At 40.7% G+C, this 4,871-nt stretch overlaps 1 pseudogene; it reads left to right on the top strand.

Moving 5' to 3' along the window:
* The first annotated feature begins 2,762 nt into the window (after window positions 1–2,762).
* On the top strand, window positions 2,763–3,502 carry LOC122726024 (annotated as a pseudogene).
* Window positions 3,503–4,871: the final 1,369 nt, after the last annotated feature.

Below are 4,871 nucleotides of genomic sequence, written 5' to 3'. Positions count from 1 at the left end.
AAAATGGTCAATCACCTAAAAGTCTGAAGTGTGGCTTCAAAAAGGGCCCAGGAACAGTTGATATGATGTTTGCTGTCCAACAACTCCAGAGGAATACCAGGAACAGAGCAGGCATCTGTACACAACATTTGTCAACCTCGCCAAGACCTTTGATGCTGTCAGTCATGATGGCTTCTGGAAAATTATGGCAAAATCTGGGTGCCCAGAAAAGCTCATCAGTATTGTATATCAGTTTCATTATGGTGTGCTTGCATGACCTCTAGATAGTGGATGATGCTCTTGAACTATCCAGTGGAGCGAAGCCAGTCTGTGTGCTTATTCCCATGCTTTTTAGCCTGATGTTTACAGCAATGTTGTCAGCCTCCTTCAGCAAGGAGGAAAATGGCAACAAAGTATGGATTGATTCTCTGCTGCTTGTGCTAATTTTAACCTAACAATTAACAACAAGAAAATGCAGGTTCTCCACCAGCCAGCACCTCACCATCCATATGTACAACCATTGGTTACAGCAGATGGAGAAATATTGAATGCTGTGGATAAGTTCACTTACCGTGGCAGGATGCTTTCCAGGGATGTCCATGTAGATGATAAAGTTGACTCATACATTGCCAGAGCTAGCTCACTGTTTGGGAACCTTCAAAAGAAAGTGTGGGAAAGAAGGCTGCATACCAAACTGAAGGTCTACAGAGGCATTGTGCTGACTTCATTGTTATATACCTGTGAAACCTGGTCAGTCTACCAGTGACATCCTAGGAAATTGAATAGCTTCCATTTAGATTATTTTAGTAAGATTCTAAAGATTACCTGGCAAGTTAAGGGACTGGACATTAAGGTCCTTTCTTGAGCTGAACTTCCAAGCATTTCAACTCTACTGCAGAGAGTCCAATTCTGATGGGCTGACCACATTGTTAGAAGGCCAAACAGACATTTGTCTAAAAAACTATTTTACGGAGAACTCATTTAAGTGCTCACATGGCAGTCAGAAGTAGCAATACAAGGACACTCTCAATGTCTCTCTGAAGAACTTTGGAGTTGATTGCATGGCATGGGAAACACTGGTGGCAAAGGGCCACCCAGCATGGTGTGCCTGCATTAGAAAAGACACTGTGCTCTATGAGCAAAGCAGAATTGCAGTAGCTCAAAAGAAATGTAAAATGTGTAAATGTAGAGACATCTTTACTCCAAATGTTAATGTGAACTATTTGTGCCCAACCTGTGATAGAGCCTTCCAAGCTTGTATTGGTCTGATCAGCCACAGTCAGACACACTGTACCTTGACTCCAACTTAACGATGTCATCTTTGGTCCTCTTTGAGCACAAAGGACAACCCCCAACCAACCAGCAATGACTAAATAATCTAAGAACTTCCAAATTCATCAGTTCATGAGGCTGAGCATAAAAACACCCATCTTAGGAAAACATTCAGTCACTTGTACTCAGGGAAAGAAATACAAAGCAGAAGAGGCAGTCAGACTTGAGGTCCAGTTCACTGGGGCCAGTATATCCCATATGTGGGCAGTTTCTCTTGCTGCTAGCCAGGTATGTGCCAAGTTTGAGCCACAAAATGTTCAAGAGAGAGTTTCAAGCTGCACATTCAGAAGGGAGAAAGCTGACATCAAGAACAGAAATTGTCTCTGCCTTTTTTTTTGTTGTTGTTGGGTTTTGTTTTTTTTTTGGTGAGGCAATTGGGGTTAAGTGACTTGCCCAGGGTCACACAGACAGTAAGTGCCAAGTGTCTGAGGTCAGATTTGAACTCAGGTCCTCCTGAATCCAGGGCCGGTGCTCTATCCACTGTGCCACCTAGCTGCCCCTTGTCTCTGCCTTTTAAAGTCTATTGAGTGGGGGCAACTAGGTGGCGCAGTGGATAAAGCACCAGTTTTGGATTCAGGAGGACCTGAGTTCAAATCCAACCAAAGACACTTGACACTAGCTGTGTGACCCTGGGCAAGTCACTTAACCCCCATTGCCCCGCCAAAAAAAAAAGAATGTTAAAATTATTTTTACATGTAATTGGGGAAAAAAATAAATTTTATTAAAAAAAAATAAAATAGGGGCATCTAGGTGGCACAGTGGATAAAGCACCAGCCCTGGATTCAGGAAGACCTGAGTTCAAATCTAGCCTCAGACACTTGACACTTACTAGCTATGTGACTCTGGGCAAATCACTTAACCCTCATTGCCCCACAAAAATAAAAAATTTTAAATAGTAAAGCTGAGATTTGAACCCAGGTACCCTGACTCCATGCTAAGTGCTCCTTCCATTGTATCAGACTGCCTCCTCTGAACAAAATGTTAAATAGTTCTTGTCTTAAATCAGGTTATCTGGAGTCTCATCCCTACCACTTGTCACTGTGGCTATCCAAAGACCACTGAACATTCTCCCACCCCATCTGTCTCTGCTGCCACTGTCTCTGGGCACAGAGAGTCCGGGATATTCAATCATGGATAAAAAGGAGCTGACTGAGGGAGCAGCTAAGTGGCACGGTGGATAGAGCACCGGCCCTGGATTCAGGAGAACCTGAGTTCAAATCCGGCCTCAGACACTTGACACTTACTAGCTGTGTGACCCTGGACAAGTCACTTAACCCTCATTGTCCTGCAAAATAATAATAATAATAATAATTTTTTTAAAAATCAACTGGTTGGGGCAGCTAGGTGGCTCAGTGGATAGAGCATTGGCCCAGGATTCAGGAGTACCTGAGTTCAAATCCAGCCTCAGACACTTGACACTTACTAGCTGTGTGACCCTGGGCAAGTCACTTAACCCCAATTGCCTCACTAAAAAAAAAAAAAATCAACTGGCTGAGCTGGCTGAGAGATATGATGACATGACACCCTGCATGAAGTCTGTAACTGGGCAAGGAGATGAATTATCCAATGAGGAAAGTAATCTCTCTGTTGATTCCAAAAATGTCCTAGGGACCTGAAGGTCATCTTGGAGGGTCGTATCGGGTACTGAGCAAAAGACAAAAGGTGTTGAGAAAAAACAGCAGCTAGCTAGCCCGAAAATACAGTGAGGAAATTGAGTCTGAACTAAGAGATATCTGTAATGATGTCCTGTCTCTTTTGGAAAAGTTCTTGATTTCTAATACTTTACAAGCAGAAAGAAAAGTTTTATATTTGAAAACAAAATGAGACTACTATCATTATTTGGCTTAGATTACTGCTGGTGGTGACGAGAAAGGAATAATGCATCAATCACAACTAGCATATCAAGAGGCATTTAAAATGAGCAAAAAGGAGATGCAACCAAGGTATCCTATGAGATTGAGACTGGCCTTGAACTTCTCTGCATTCTGCTATGAGATCTTGAACTCTCCAGAGAAAGCCTGCTTCCTTGCACAGATAGCTTTGCATGAAGCCATTGCTGAATTTAATACATTAAGTGTATTAAAGTGTAAAGACAGCACACTAATGATGCAATTACTGGGAGAACTTGACATGGTGGACATGGGATGCCCAAGGATATGAAGCTGAAGCAAGAGAAAGAGGGGAGAATTAACCAGCTTCCAACTTTTGTCTGCTTTGTTCTCCAATGTACACAGTAAACCATTTGTCATCCATGCTGTCCCCACAAACAGTTTTGCTTGTGATTTCTGACAGGTTTGTGTTACTTTTATTTGGATTTCTATTTTTCCTGTGTGGTTTTTATGTCTAATATGAGGGGAGTAGATTCAGTTACCATTTGAGGAGTTAACTGTTTTCTTCTGAGGTGGCCAAAGTGGGAATATGGAATTTTTATTCACATTTTACATGTTTGACATAGTACTTTTTGGTACATTGTAATTTCACAAGCCGGTGTTAAAACAGTTTCCATGTCTAAGCAAAGAAAACTGCTTACATATTAGCCTGTCCTGGGGGTTGGGGAGTGGGGAAGGGATAATTGGTTCCAGCCACAGGTGTGGTTATTGTGGGTACTTTAGGATTGGAGCATTCATGGCTGGGATAGAAACAGATGTTCCATAGATGCTATATTACGTGTCATGCCATGTGTATCTGTGGAATACGTGGTCTCAACAGGTACCCACACCTTTATGATTGCAGCTGCAAAAGTATTCCTTAAGACAAAGTTTTAACCCAGTCAATTTACTCTGCAGAAGGGCAGAAATAGTTCACATTCCATTTTTTGTAGTTACCTGCTGTTCACTTTCATGATTTCTGCTATATTTCATTTTATTTGTATTTAAATGGTTTGGGCAACTTAAGAACAGATGTACAAATAAGGATACAGTAAAAAACGACTTGCTTAGGGGCAGCAAGGTGGTACAGTGGATACAGCACTGGCCCTGGATTCAGGAGGTCCTGAGTTTAAATCCGACCTCAGACACTTGACACTAGCTGTGTGACCCTAAGCAAGTCACTTAACCCCAATTGCTTCACAAAAAAAGAAAAAAGAAAAAGAAAAAAATGAGTTGCTTGATATTCATAAAGTCACTATATATCAAGCACAACAGTAAAATAAAAACCCCATGTATTGACTCTTTTTAGGTTTTTTGCTTTTGTGATTTTTAAAAAATACTTGCTTATATAATCATACATGTATAACACATATCTGATTGTTTGTTGCCTCAGGGAGGAAGAAAGGGGAGGGAGGGAAAGAGGGATAAAAACTGGAACCCAAAACTGTAAATAAAAATGTTTATTATTAAAAAATAAATACTTATTTAACATGCATGTGTTGTGAAAATAGTTAATAGAGAAATAACTTTCAATGATGACTGGCTTTTTAAAATGTCTTGTGAAACTTTCATGAACCCAAGCAGAATTGTGTATTAAGTTGATATAAGTGGAAAAAAGTTTTATAAATGGACTTTTCAACTGAAAATCAACCAAGTTACCTCCTAATCTAATGTACAGAGATAAGTAAATTC

Source organism: Dromiciops gliroides, chromosome 4 (assembly GCF_019393635.1).
Source record: "Dromiciops gliroides isolate mDroGli1 chromosome 4, mDroGli1.pri, whole genome shotgun sequence".
In the NCBI taxonomy this organism is placed as follows: Eukaryota; Metazoa; Chordata; class Mammalia; order Microbiotheria; family Microbiotheriidae; genus Dromiciops; species Dromiciops gliroides.
Note: the sequence above shows the minus strand (reverse complement) of the source record. Positions and strands in the feature narration are given on the sequence as shown.